General features: G+C 37.6%; 1 pseudogene; it reads left to right on the top strand.

The window, feature by feature from the left end:
- The first annotated feature begins 2,979 nt into the window (after positions 1 to 2,979).
- Positions 2,980 to 16,197, top strand: part of LOC110130132 (ATP synthase subunit d, mitochondrial pseudogene) — an 82,492-nt pseudogene continuing 69,274 nt past the window's right edge.

Consider the following 16,197-nt stretch of genomic DNA (forward strand, 5'->3'; position numbering starts at 1 on the left):
GTTAAGGAAAATACAGTTCCTAACACTGCATATGTTAATGATTCGTGAGTGCTTAGTATTTTCTAATATAATAAATTTCACTTACATTTACAAGATTATAAAGATAAGTAACTATGGTGATTTTCTTTTTTTCTGTTGAGCAGTCTGGAATTCAGGAGAATGTTTGAAATAAATGAAGCTTTTGTCATATGATTAATTTAAAGAGATTGATATTTTTTGAGTGTGAATGAAGATAAAGTCAATTATTTGAATACTTAACATTTAAGACTCTACCTTATATTTTATTGGAAAATATTATGTGGTGGGGGGGCATTAAAGACACCATCTGAGTTTTGAAACAAGTGTACTATATAAATGAGCAAGATTAAAAGCATAGATAAATAATGCAAAAGAGAAATGGAAATGCCCTCTCTATTTGTACTGGTGGCTAATAATTTGGATTAAAATTGAGGAAAATGTGCTCTTCAGTACAGAAGTCCAGAATATGACCTCCTTATATTCATAGCAGGGAGCAGAGCACAGCGTATAAGGGAGGAAAGGGGCCAGGAGTCACATGTGGTGACTTTTCCTACAGATGAGAGGAAATAGCAGGCGTCGAAAAAGAGACCTCACACCCCTGCAAATGTGATGCCCTTAAAATGAGGACCTTCGCAAAGAGAACATCCAAAACACGACTAAAATCCGTAGAAAATAAATTGTGTTTACCTTGGTCAGTATGTTGTAGGTTGCAACAATAGGAACTCCATGCAAGATTTTTGACACTGCTCTAAAATGAGAAATAGTAAATATATTTTTAGTGGGTTTCCTGCCTTCCACTTTATATGCTCCACAATCTGCTGTCACACACACACACAGAAGTTATAGTTCTAAAATGCCCCTTGGCCACTTCAGTTAAATAGCTCACTGGTCTCCCCAGGATAAAACACAGGTTCTCCAACAGAAAATATGAAGTGTTCATAATTTGGCAGATTACTGTTTCTATGCACTTCTTACGTTTTCTTCTAAATATTTTAAGTTCTAGTCTTACTGAACTTCTTTCATTTTTGAAAATGTGTCATGGCCTTTACAGATTTCAAGCATTCAGGTATGCTATCCCTTGGAAACAGAATAGTGTTCTTTGGTTTCTTTATTGGCTATACTCTGTTTCTTCTTTCCAAGTTTCAGCTCAGTTCAGTCGCTCAGTCGTGTCCGACTCTTTGCGACCCCATGAACCGCAGCAAGCCAGGCCTCCCTGTCCAGCACCAACTCCCGGAGTCCACCCAAACCCATGTCCATTTAGTTGGTGATGCCATCTAACCATCACATCCTCTGTTGTCCCCTTCTCCTCCTGCCCTCAATCTTTCCCAGCATCAGGGTCTTTTCCAATGAGTTAGCTCTTTGCATCAGGTGGCCAAAGTATTGGAGTTTCAGCTTCAACATCAGTCCTTCTAGTGAACACCCAGGACTGATCTCCTTTAGGATGGACTGGTTGGATCTCCTTGCAGTACAAGGGACTCTCAAGAGTCTTTTCCAGCACCACACTTCAAAAGCATCAATTCTTCAGTGCTCAAGACATCAATTTTCTTTTGAAACAAGATACAAAGATATCTATATAACTTAATATGTCTATATATATATATAATATATAATACTATGTTTCTTTTGAAATAAGAGATATATATATATCATATATATAACTACAAGTAAGGTATATATATCTTGTATGTTATATAAGATATATATATATAGCCTTCCCTGATAGCTCAGTTGATAAAGAATCCACACGCAATGCAGGTGACCCCAGTTTGATTCCTGGGTCAGGAAGATCCACTGGAGAAAGGATAGGTTACCCACTCCAATATTCTTGGGCTTCCCTTGTGGCTCAGCTGGTAAAGAATCTGCCTGCAAAGCCAGAGACCTGAGTTTAATTGCTGGGTTGGGAAGATCCCCTGAAGAAGGGAAAGGCTACCCACTCCAGTATTCTGGCCTGAAGAATTCCATGGACTATATAGTCCATGGGGTCACAAAGAGCTGGACATGACTGAGCAACTTTCACTTTCAAGATATATATATATACATAAGAGGGACAAGGGAAAAAAGTATTCTTCCCTCCCCTAGTATATTTTTTTCTGCCCTCAACGATCCTTCTCTGACACTTGATACCCCATCACTAGCTTGCATGTCATCCTGTACAGTGATGCTTGTTTACTTACATCTTCTGCTAAATACTTTACAGTGTTCAGCAAAGTGTCTGAAAAAGATCTTAACAGTAAGTTTGGAATGAGAGAGAGACTGAGGGAATGTGTACATAAATAAATGAGGGAAGGAAGACTTACATGTTATTATAACAGAAAGTTGATTTCAAAATTTAACTAGAATAGCACTTTCCAAAACACTTAACTTTTATATGTTATGAACAGAGGCATCCATGAATAAAGTAAGTATTTGGAGACCGGATGGGTTGGAGAAAGCTAAAAATCTGGCATCAGACCTGTCCAGAGAAATGGGACAATCTTGTATGAGGCATACTCACCACTGGGTTTTCCAAAGAACATTCATATCACCGATGCTGTCTAGAGGATTCCCCACACATACCTTTACTAGTCCATCAAAACAGTGAGTTTCTATCTAGGGGGCATAGCTAATAATTTCACAAGATAAAAGGTTTTCTCATATTATGCTATTATCAAAAAGAAAGAGAACAAAGTACAATGGTAATAAAGCAATAAAATATAGAGGAAAAGCACAAATAAGTATAATAAAAAGAGGATTACATTCATCTATATGAATCAAAAATCATCTGCCCTGTGCTGATCTGTGCGTTATGCCAGCTGGAATTTCCAGACAAATTGCTCCATCTTTCACAGATTAAACTAATGCTCCTGACTGAATGAATACAGTTTATTGCCAGGGCATATGATGTAGAAGTACTTAGACTATGAAAATCAAACAGATGGCCTGGCAAATTAATCCATAAGCAGCGTGCCATAAGGCTAGTCGATGACAGTGACAGAAAGTGTGGTCGTTGGTAACGATAATCATAGGAAATGTGAAGGTGAAAAAGATCATGAAAAGGGGAAGGGATGCCACTCTAACTTTTATTATAAAACTACCTGATATGTCCATTCTGTATGTACTTTTTTAAAGTGACTGAGAGAGAAGTAGAAGTTTACTATTCATTAAAAAACATGTGATAACTGAGCTATTTGAAACTTTGTGAACATAGTCTTCTCATTGCCCCAAGCACCTAACCAGGGTTTAGAACAAAGGGTCATTGGTAGAATCAAAGATAAAGTATTATTTCCATTATAAATATTAGAGTAACTTTATGTGGGGTTATGTATAATTTAAAATTGTTACTTGTAATTCATCCATGGCTCTTATTCCCCAAATTCCAAGAGTTCATTATTTGTGGGATTAGAAATCTTTAAAAATTAAAACATAAAAAACACAGAAATAATTAATACATAAACACAATCATAATTAACTTTTTCTAAAAATGTTATCTATGCTCATAAATGTGATCATTCAATATATGCTATGCAACCTGAGGTTCTCACCTAATAATGTGAGAAAAAGATGAAAAGTACAAAAGCATTTTTAAGTAAGTATACTGAAACAAGTTTGAGTGAGATATTTTCTATTTTATCAGTGAAATATGAAGTGAGTTCACATCCTGGGTATAAGAAGAAAAGTAATAGCTTTGAATATTAACAAAAATCTTATTTGTAGAGCAAAATAACCTCCACCTTTTTTTTTCCCAAAGGAAAGATTTCTCCAATAAGGCAAAACTCCAACATGTATAACTATAACCTGATGTTATATGCACATTGCTTAGTACCTGACACAGGTATTTGCCTAGTTATTACACTGCTTCAGTTTTGATGCAAACAACCCCACCCCAAGATCACAAAACAAACAAACAAGAACAACAAAAAAAATTTATAATCGCTCACTAGGCTGGAAATTATTCTCATCTTGGCCAGCTTGTCTGGGCCTGGGTCTTTCACACCAGGTCACACAATGTCGAATGACTGTTCCATGGTAGTTAAATGAAGAGATGATTTGACCACTTATGCCCTATTACCCTTTAGACTACTTCTGGCCTGTTCGTGAGGAGTTCTCTAAAGCAGCAAGAGAGCAAGACCCAATGCCCAAGTATATTTTATCTTCTCCTTGAATCATGTTTGCTAAAGGCCTACGGCCAATTTAAATTCATGATTCTAATTCTCTCTAAAGAATTAGATCTAAGTTACTTTAACTATGAAGAGGCCACCTTATTATACACTGATATTGTCTTAAAAATACATTACTTAGTTTTTTTAAAAGCAGTCAAAATACAAACTCTAGATCTAAAATACTGACCCAATGTACAGAAGCATTTCCTTGAAATTTATCTCTGATTGACATTATTTTCAATGTACACCCTTTGTGATTATTTTTAGGGAAACTGATGATTAGAAACTGCCAGATTCCAATTCCAAGTAGTAAAAGGGTAAGGGATATTTCAGAGAGATCTGAATTGATGGATGCTTTATTTTGATTTTTTGTATTTCATGGGTGTATCAAATGTTAAATTGATATAAGAAAATGTAACATTTATGACATTTTTGGACTGTATACTTCTTTACAATAATACACATGAATTTCACTTGATCACATTAAATAGATCTAAATCACTAAACCAAAAAACAAAAACATTTCTTTGTCTCAGTTTATACTGCTTTTGTGCTATATCCATGCCATATTCATGAAACACTTACATCTACATATAATAATTTTCAACTTTAAAAGTGATTGGGTGGTAAATGAAAAATGTAATGCAGCCCATAATAACAAAATACGATTGATGAATAAAGGGACATAAACACTTCAAGCTATAACTGGGGAAAATTGGCAGATTTTAAAACATAAAAATTACATTTTCTGAATAAAGGGAAACCACTAATTCAAAATCCAAATATAAGTCAGGAGGCTATTTGAAATAAAAATAAACACACAATGTAAAAAACTGTTAGCATATGTAACAAAAAACTGCTGTACATTGATATTCTTTCTGTCTTCTGACAGATTTAATTCAGGATTTAAAAAATGCAAATCTCTTTATCTAGATATGTTCCAAATAAAAATTAATTTATATCATCCTGAAGAAACTTTGATCACATGTAAATTTTATACTAGAGAGTTCTATTCAAGCACTTTTTTCTTTGAAAAGTTATTTCATACCATTCTTTATATTAACTTCCTTCCACAAATATAAAGTGAAGTAAATATAATGTGTCTAGAAATAGGTTTTCTAGAGGAGAATTATTGGCCTTGAATAATTTTTTCAGTTGTGTCTTAATAAAATGGAAGCTGATAATTCACACAATCCAGGTGTGAAGTAAAAATGCATATTTTATGGTAAGGTAAGAAAGACATAAAAATAAAAACTCTCTGCCCTTTGACTTCCTTGTCCCCTCTTCTGTGCATTGTATCTGCATTATACATCAACCAGACCTCTGCATCAGCAGGAACACCTGTTCAACCATAAAAAGCAACATTCTCCTAGCAACCATAATACAACTCCTTCAAAGACAACATTCCTTCTTAATCCTGCAAGGGGTCATGATGACCTACCACTTTGTACTTGCAGATCTGGATTGTGTAAACTCTTACTAGTACACAATTTAATTCATACCCTTCTGTTTCAAAAAAATTATATAACTGTCCTTTGACTTCCAACTGGTGGAACAGTTCTCTGAGCTTTCTATGATGCTGTTCCTAGGTTACAATCCTCAATTTGGCTCAAATAAAATTTTCCATTTCTTTCTTAGATCTACTAATTAATTTTTCATTGAAATAGGAAAGCAGATCTAGCAAATACTTGATATTTGTAGTTCATTTCCTTTAATATGATAGAATTATGAAAAATATGTGTAATTTTTTAAACTGGATGGATATCATGGGGATATTGTCATCCACAAAAAATCTCTTTTCTTTCAGAATTATTCTGAAACTTAGTTGGGGGCATTCTGTGGGGAGAGTGTGGATGAAATCAAGGAATGTGAACAGCACAATCTGTGTTCTCACTGTTTCATGTTGATCTCAGCCTGTCCATAATCAGTGTTATGGCTGAACCAGACCTTGGATTTCTTGAGACTATAAGATGCCCGTCAGCAGTTACCATCTGGAAATTTTGAAAAGCAAAGATTTATTATGCTCAGGTTCTGAAATGTGCAGAGCATGTTGCCAAAACTTGACCTTAATTCACCAGTATTGAATAGAAAAGTGGAATAGAAAGTGGAGACAGAGTTTTGGGTGAAATAGAAAAGAGAGTAGTTTTTATTCCTTTGCCAGACAAAGAGAACCACAGTGGTCTAGTGCCTTCAAGACCATGTGACCCACACCAGAGAGGGTGTGTTAGTCGCTTAGTCATGTCCAATTGTTTGTGACCTCATGGACTATAGCCTGCCAGGCTCCTCTGTCCATGTAATTCTGTAGTCAAGAATACTGGAGTGGGTAGCCATTCCCTTCTTCAGGGGATCTTTCTGACCGAGGGATCGAACCTGGGAATCCTCCATTGCAGGCAGATTCTCTACCATCTGAGCCTATATGCAGGGCTATCTACCATTCAAGAAGCAGGGTGTGATTAGCTCATGGGCAATTCTTGGATAGGTTGGCATCAAGGTGAAGTTTCAAGCATCATCAATTTTTTGTTTTCAACCAATCTAGCTTCTATGTTTTTTTAATGTCAGCAGTTTTTACCTGGAAGGAATTTACTTCTTGTAAAAACAACTTAGGGATGTGTGTTGGACCTAATATATATAAATATCTATCTATCTTTATCTATCTATATATGTTCGGCCTTTGATGATTCTGCTAGGTGGCAGAATTATAATCTAACTTGTTACCATTTCCTTAGTCCAACAACTATTCTTTATTTCTACATCTTCGCATTTTCCAATTAACTCTTAAGTCTTCATTTTATTTCAAAAGACCAGGACACAAGGATTTGTACATGGTTTTCTGGCACCTATGGCAACACAACGAGGTTTCTAGGGTGGGGAGAGAGAAGGAGAGAGAGCACTCAGGCCTGGGGATCTTGCTTTCATTGAGGTTGAGGGTAGGGGTCAGGGCTCACTCTTCGTTAGTGGGCTCACTCTTTGTTAGTGAAATCACATCACAAGAGTGGGGAATTTAAAGGGCTGGGAGGAGAATAACCAAGTGGCCCAAATGGACAGCTATGTAAGTCAACCAAGATTTCTAAAACAAAGGATCTTCAGTGGGTGAGGCTGCTGGACTCTGGATCTAGTTTGTGGTTGGCAAGGTGTTTCCTTGAGTTTGAAGGAATGCCTCTTTGAAATGGAGTTTCAGCAATCGGAGCTGAAGCCAGATATTTGCTTTATGAAAAAGAAAATAATTGTCAGGGCTGACACTCACTGTAGTTGAAACTTTGTAGTTAATGGCAGTTTAGCAAATTAATCTTGTAGTCTAATCAGAATAATTACCAATTTTTTTAGCAGCAAATATACAAAAGCTTTGTGACTGCAGAAATGCCCTAATGACTTATTTTGGATACACTGTCTTTGTTAGAGCTGCCTAACTGCTGCTAAATAGCTGTATCAAATAAACTATTAAAATAACAAAAACAACTAATGAGGACAATGCTGATAAATCAGACCCTTGGGTTGAAAGAAATTAGACATTTTTTACATCATTGTTGAAAAAAGGAGACACTTATAAGTCTATTCTTTTTAGACATTAGCTTCAAAGTAATGTTTACCTCATAAAACAAATGTTTAGTGTCTGCTGATAAGTAATTCACTCATAAACACATACACTTTGCATGCATAATTATCACAGAGTTTTCTGTCCCACTTGTAAAATGATCATACAAATGAAAATTCAAGACTTGATGAAAGCTACATTTCCTATTAATAACTAAATTATCTTTAACCTCGACTTTCCAAAGTCCATGAAACTTTATGACAAGGCTATACCTTCAGATAAAAAGACACCATTCCCTATCTGTCTTTCATCATACTTCAGACTACTTAAAACTTAAAGATGGCCTTGAGGGTCTTATATAAATGGAAGAAGAAATACATAAGTACATCTATAATTACTCTCTTATCTCACAAATTGTCTTTCAAAATCTAATATGATAAAGCCCTGAAGGTTTTGGAAAATACGCTGAGTACATGCTCTAAGATTCAGAAGATTTGGATGTGATTATTGTTTCTCTGACCTTTTTTAATGAAATGTGTATGTAACTCCAGGAAATAAATCATATAGTATAAAAATGGTAATATGAGGAGAAGATGAAAAGAAAGAAGGCTAAAGATTCAAAATCAAGTCAGAATATCATCTTCAAAGTCTGCAAAAAGCAGTCCATATTGATATTTTAGGAAGAAAAGACCTTTAACTCTAAAAATAGAAATTTCAAACTCTTAGATATTTTACAAGTAATTGTGTCTGGTATTATTAAGAATTTATATCTAGATGGTCAGCTTCTTTTGGTGGTTGGAGATGAACTGAGATAAAGCCACTTGAAACTCTTGGCCATATTAACGACCCCAAGGGCCCTAGATTTTATAATATGTGCTCTTGTGTTCAAAGATGCAATAGCTGAGGTAACCCGTAATGAATAAAAAGGGGTGAGTGATGAAAGCGGGGGTGAGTGGTGATGCCATGTAACCAGACAAAGTAGATTAAATAGGCATGGGGTGGACTGGTGACTGTTTTACCTCCATTTGGGTATCTAATTGGTAGTATACCCAATTTAAAGGAAGCTCCTTCAGAATGGCACAGTTCCATATACAAATTCTACTCCAGAGTTTTTTATATCCTCTTCAACTGTTTTCTACCTTACCTATTGTCTTGACTATTCTGACATACTTGCCAATGTGTCTGCCTACCATCAGGGGAAGGTTACTTGCTATTTTTGAGAAAAAATTTAGCCATATATCAAGAAGTCAAGTCCTATAAGATTCAGAATAATGGTCAATGAAACTGAACTTTCTGAATTATAGAAAATCACTATGGCTGCTCACATCTTAGCATTTATATACATGATTGTTAAACAATCTATGTTTTATGGTAAACAAAAATATATTGATATTTTATTGAAATCAAGAATATTATGCCTAGTTATAGTAATCTCTCATAGTAGCAATTAATTCTGTTCAATACCATTTTTAATCAGAAATTAAATTATTTTGTTAAGAATTACTTTGTAATCATTAATCATAAGGTGCAGAAATAAGGTTAAGCAATATCTCCTGATCCTCAGTGATTTTTGCCACCACAAGTATAATTCATGAATGAACAGTTGGAATGATTCTTGAATTAATGTAGTGCTATGAGTGATACAGTCAGAAACACAAACATTAATGGTTTGAGCTCTTTGGTTTTTCACTGTCTACACTACATCTTACAGGTTGCAGCTGTTGAGAAGAGTTGGAAATCTTGAATTGGAAGAGTAGGTACATCCATTTGATATGATGAAATACTGTTTGAAAACTATTTAATGGTATCCTTCTTTCTTAACTACCAGCATTTTATACACCGTGCTTACAAACTCACAAACACATGCGTGAATACTCATACATGCAAATATGTATGTACACATATACAAACACATACCTGTACAGCCTTTCATGTTTGTTGGTGCTCTTGAATTTCTTCCCATTGGAGGAAGCTTCTAGTTCCTATGCACTGATTTATGAAAGAACTGTTTTAACAGAAGTACAGCAGAAGGGTTTTGAATTTGAGGTCATGAGTAAAATGAAATTTAGAGAAAAACATAAAAGGGAATCTATAATTATTATTCTGACTAATTAAAAAAACAAGTAATTGAGGTCCTTGACTAGGTATGTATGCATGCTCAGTCATGTCCGACTCTTTGTGATCCCAAGGATTCTAGCCCACCAGGCTCCTCTGTCCATGGGATTTCCCAGGCAAGAATAATGGCATGGGTTGCCATTTCCTCCTCCAGGGATCCTCCTGGTCCAGGGAGCTAACGTGATTTTCTTGGGTCTCCTGCACTGGCAGGTGGGGTTCTTTACCACTGGGGCCACCTGAGAATCCCTTGACTAGGTGGGAGACAAGTTAAAAGAAACCTGGAGGGAATAAATGCTAACAGGCTCTTGAAAAGGGACTCTGTTTCCCAAACTGGCTCTACTCTCCCACATCCCTCTTCATCCTGACTCAAGCTTGGAGGAAAGCAGGGATAGAAACACTTGCTTTTGAAACCCAAGGACAGGAGACCTTTGCTTTCTCTCTCAATAAAGCCCGGGAAGGATTGACGACCTCACGGAGAGAACGGCTGCATGGCTGGTTTGATCTCCCTGAGATTCCCCTATGGCCCCAGCAAGGTGTGGAAAAAGTAGAATTGTGTCTGTGTATTCAAAAGCAGCATGAAAATGGTGAAGGACTATCAGAACACTAGGTGACAAGGCAGTAAAATGGATCCCAGCTATCTGGGAGAACATGAGAAATACTGAAAACTAGGCTGCTTCCTCAAATCACTCGACCACATGTTAGGCTTGACATCTTCATAACAAGAAAATAATATCAGCAGATATCAGTGGACAATGCATTGCATTATTTAATTATTACAGAAGCATTAGCATAATTTACAGATGGCAGAGCTAGAATTCAAACTTAGAACTCTCTAATCATCATTATCCAATGATGTCTTAATTATCCTATTTGAACTCTAACCCAGTTCTATTTATCAACTGAATACATGAATGAATGAGTGTAATTTAATTAATTTTTCTATAAGAGCAAAGATACTAAATTAAAGATTAAAGATAGTAAGTAATTGAAGATTATGAAGCAACTTCAACTCAGTTTGAAAGTGATGTGATAGAAATTTGATTTTGAATGTCATACAATAGTCTAGTTCTTATTTAAATTTCTGTCAGGTAAATGTTGCTTTTAGACTATATTATGAGGTATGTACTTTATCCAATCTAGTTCAAGGATATGTGTCTGGGATATTATGGCCATATTCTGGCACCCACGGCTCTATCAAAATTTTCATTTTATGTTAAAGTTAGTAATGCATACAGTCAATTAGTTTCCATTATCCAAATTGAACTATTCTTAAAATCTTTCTATAATATAACCAAGTTTATCTCCATATCTGCAAGTCAATTTCATCAGTGTTCTATGCTTGCTGCCTTATAAAAGGAAAAATTACTTATGTTTTTGAACTATGAGAGACTGGTAACAGGATTATTTATAACAAAGCCAAAAGCAATTGTCTCCATGGAATGAAGAGAGCACGTATTTTTATCTCAGGGAGGCAAGCTATGTTTTCTCTGATGAAACATCCATAATCATGTAACAAACACCATGCCACTGACTGATGATTTAAGTGATTTTTATTCTTTTTATATTTTTAATATTATTGTTTTTAAGATATTACTGCAAAAAGTTTAGATTTAAGTGAAAATACTTATCTTTCCCAATATTCATTATAGATCTATTTCTAAGATGCTTTTATTTTTCCTCGTAGGCATCCACTACTTTTTTAGCAACATTTAATAATCAAACATTATTCCTAGCATACAGAAGTAAAAACTGAAGCTCTAGAGTCTTTCTTTTTAAAAATAATAAATGTTATCAGTGATAATTTGTTGTCCCATAAATTTAAAAAGTGTCCTCATTCTATTTCAAATGATGAATATAAATTTATACTATAATTTTAAAACCAACTATATGCTAATTAAGTTAACTTCACATACATAAGAAAATTCCACTCAACTGATGTGAAAATCTCATCCATATAATAAACTATTATAACCTTAGAGAGTATACTTGATCTTCAAATACTTACTCTTCTATTCTGCAAAATGTGGAATCAGCCTGGGACAATCACAGATTTTTGTTTCACCTTCAGCCACTATGGGCTTCCCTGATAGCTCAGTTGATAAAGAATCCACCTGTAACATAGGAGACCCTGGTTCGATTCCTGGGTTGGGAAGATCCACTGGAGAAGGGAAAAGCTACCCACTCCAGTTTTCTGGCCTGGACAGTCCATGGGGTCACAAAGAGTCGGACACAACTGAGAGACTTTCACAAGTCTAAGTCAGCCACTATATTTTTAAGCACGTAGGCTCATATTCAAGATGAAGATACAGGAACAAGTTAGTTCCTATTAAAGAGAAAAGCACAACAGTCAAGCAAGAAGCATGACAAGAAAACCTGGGACATGAACTGCCAAAGTGTGAAATACAACAGTGACAAAGATGAAGAGTTTTGACATAAATGACCATCCATTTCTCACTAATGTCTGATGTCTCAGGCTCCAAATCATGAAAGTGACTGTAACATGAAGAATCTATAGGAGCCACCACCCAGAATGGCTATCGGCCAACAGAAGGAAGGAACAGAATAAAGTAAATCAAAGATTAAAGGATTAGTACCTAAAACCAGCTGATTAATGACAGAGAAATACTACGTGTACTAAGCTTCTCTATTTTACTAAACAATACAAAAGTGACTTGTTATTTAATAGTTATATTTTAATTCTTGCCAAATGCCTGTAATGGTATAATTTGAACTTCTGAGAATATTCATCCAACAGAAATAGTTGTCAATTCTGTATATATGGGGGAGAAGTAGTTTTATTTTGTAATTTATTCTATGAAATTACGAAGACTCATGTGATGAAGAAGACCTTACGATTCTCCTTAGCTGGACTGCTGCTGCTGCTGCTGCTAAGTCCCTTGAGTCGTGTCCAGCTCTGTATGACCCCATAGACAGAAGCCCACCAGGCTCCCCCATCCCTGGGACTCCAGGCAAGAACACTGGAGTGGGTTGCCATTTCCTTATCCAATGCATGAAAGTGAAAGTGAAGCAGCTCAGTTATGTTCAACTCTTTGCGACCCCATGGACTGCAGCCTACCAGGCTCCTCCATCCATGGGATTTTCCAGGCAAGAGGACTGGAGTGGGGTGCCATCACCTTCTCCGTTAGCTGGACTAAAATTTAGGTAATCTTCCTGACTACAGGCCCCAGCTTCCCTTTTCCTAGAACATTTACTTTAGAAAACTTACAGTTGTAAATTCTTTCTCTCTCTGATATATTTGTTTTTGTTTCTTTGAGCTATATGAAAATCTTTTTAAAAATCCTCTTTCCAGTTTTATGACCAGGAATGTCTTTCTCAAGGACCTAGAAGAAATTTCTTTGAAAGATAATCATCAAGAAAGATTAAGACCTGTATCGCCTAGTCTCTGTTAAGGAATGTCATTTCAGCGGGTGCAAATCAGCAAACACAGAAAGCCTGATCACAGAGAAAACCATTTGCAAACTCAGGAGTAACTCGGGGTGCAAGCCTCCTCCTAAGCTTTCTACTAGCTCCCTCCCCTGCTTAAAAAAATAAAAATAAAAAAGAACAGGAGAGGGAGGAAGAGAGAGCAAGAGAGGAAAAACAGAAAAAGAAAAACAGACAAAGTGTACACCTCTCACTTTTCCTTTCAGTGGAGTTGACCTTAGATTTCTGGGGCCCTCTGCTCTATTGCAGTATTCTTGAATTAAGTTTCCTTTGCCTATAACTTTACGCAGTGCAAGGTTCGCCTTGACACATGTGTAAGCAGCTCCTTTGCTCCTTTTCTACAAGAAAGAAAAGGGGCAAAAGAGCTGCTTGTTTTTTCCTTAAACCTTAATCATAAAGATGAGATATTTAGGCAACATGTAACTTGGCTCCTAATTTCTGTTTTTCTAAGTATACACAAAAGCTTACCTAACTTGTTGATTCTTTGCCTGGATTAGAAGGAATAAGAATGAAGAATTGAGTAGTCAGAGGATGACTGAATCACAACCCCTGTGCATGTTCAGTCACTTCAGTTGTGTCCAACTCCTTGTGACCCCATGGACTGTAGCCTGCCAGGCTTCTGTGTCCATTGGGATTCTCAAGGCAAGAATACTGGGATGGGTTGCCATGCCCTCCTCCAGGGGATCTTCCAGACCCAGGGATCAAATCCAAGTCTCTTACGTCTCCTGCATTGGCAGGCAGCTTCTTTACCACTAGCACCACCTGGGAAGCCCCTCACTGCCCCTAGCAACCCCTTAGTAAATTTTCAGGCAGACCACATGGGCAAGAGAACATCCAGTTACAGTCAAACCAGGAGAGCAAAACAGCGTCCCATGACGCAATGGAAAAATGATGAAGAATCTGACCTCCTGCCTTAATCAACTGAGATTGTTTCCCCCTTAAAAATTGTCATGGTTGAGCAGTATCTTCAGAGTTGGTGTTGAATTAACAACAAAAAAAAGCGCAAGGTGCAAGTTGCAAGTTGTTTTATTTGGGGCAAAACGAGGACTGCAGACTGGGAGACAGCACTTCAGACAGCCCTGAAAAATTGATCCAATAAGGCAGGGGGGAATATTATATACATACATACATATATATATGTGTACATATACACATATATATTTTTGCAGGAGTTTTCTGCTAGTCACAGGGAGCAATCATCACCATGGATTTTAGTGCTTTCTAGATTTGAGGGGACACAGGAATTAGGCTCATAATATCAGCTCCTGAAAACATCTAACCATCTGAAGACCCACTCTGCCAGTTTTTCCCAGCACAAAGAGTATCTCATTTCTACACTTCCCTCTGAACTTGTTTCAGGGGGTGTTGAAAATTAGCATCTGCAACAGCACCTGATTTAATCCTTGTAGCAGTAGATGGCATGGAGAAGGCAATGGCACCCCACTCCAGTACTCTTGCCTGGAAAATCCCATGGATGGAGGAGCCTGGTAGGCTGAAGTCCATGCGGTCGCTAAGAGTCAGACACAACTGAGTGACTTCCCTTTCACTTTTCACTTTCATGCACTGGAGGAGGAAATGGCAACCCACTCCAGTGTTCTTGCCTGGAGAATCCCAGGGACTGAGGAGCCTGGTGGGCTGCCGTCTATGGGGTCTCACAGAGTCGGACATGACTGAAGCGACTTAGCAGTAGCAGTAGCAGCTTGTAGGAAGTGGAAAAGAAAAGGAAACCCACTCCAGTATTCTTGCTTGGGAAATGCCATGGACAGAGGAGCCTGGTAGTTTGCAGTCCATGGGGTTGCAAATATGATTTAGCAACTAAACAACCACCATCATCAGCCTGTATGAAGACTAGGAATTCTAGCCACCAGCAAGAGCTAGAGGTCAGAGGCAAATTTTCCCTGGTTCATGCCTCTATTTGAAAGCAGGAATGTGTCAAGAAGGCAAAAATTGTAAAGACAGGCTATTATTAGAGACACAGCACAACAAATGGGAGAGCACAGAGAGAAACAGTTTATTTAAGACAGAAGCCAGGCTGAGATACACATCTAGACAAAAAGGGTGTGGGTGTCCCCCCAGTGAGGAGGAGCATGGCAAAGAGGTGGTTTAATCATTTACATAGGACTGTTCTTCTGGCTGTTTGTTTTGTTGTCGTTTAGTCATTAAGTCATGTCGACTCTTTTGTGACCCCATGGACTTAGCCTACCATGGATGTCCCAGGCAAAAATAGTGGAGTAGGTTGCCATTTCCTTCTTCAGGGCATCTACCTGACCCAGGAATGGAACCCGCTCTCTGCTTGGCGGTGGATTCTTTACCACTGAGTACCTGGGAAGTTGTTCTTTGTTTTGACCAATTATCTTTTTCCACACCTAACCTGCCACAAAGAAGACTCTTCCTGACTTGAGTGTGCAAATTTCTTTCCAAGATGGATTCCAACTCAGAGGCCTATGGGAGGCCTTGGCATCACTGATTTAAGGGTGATGCCCCTCCATTTTGACCCCCAAGGAGTCTTTCTGCATTTGTACAGTGTCTCCCTTGCCCCAAGGATGGGAAATATGTGACCTCTTGATCTTTTACTCAAACAGGGTTTAGTCCCTCTCTGCCCCATCATAGCCGTTATCTTAAAGTGTCTAGAGGAAGTAGAGACTAACTTTGCCCTATTCCTGTTATTATTTCCATCTTGAAGTACAAACAAGTGGCTAGTTGTAAAGGCCTAACCTGGAGCCTCCTGGAGGAGGGCATGGCAACCCACTCCAGTACTCTTGCCTGGAGAACCCCATGGACTGGCGAGCTGCAGTCCATAACGTCACACAGGGTCGGACACGACTGAGCGAATAAGCACCGCACAGCCCAGCCCAGCCTGGAGCTCGTCTGTCTTCTGCCTCACAGGTCGTTAATGGCCCAGTACTACGCGGCCCCACAATGTCAGCTGCCTGACCCTGTGGCAATTCA

Source organism: Odocoileus virginianus, chromosome 10 (genome assembly GCF_023699985.2).
Source record: "Odocoileus virginianus isolate 20LAN1187 ecotype Illinois chromosome 10, Ovbor_1.2, whole genome shotgun sequence".
Taxonomy (NCBI): Eukaryota; Metazoa; Chordata; class Mammalia; order Artiodactyla; family Cervidae; genus Odocoileus; species Odocoileus virginianus.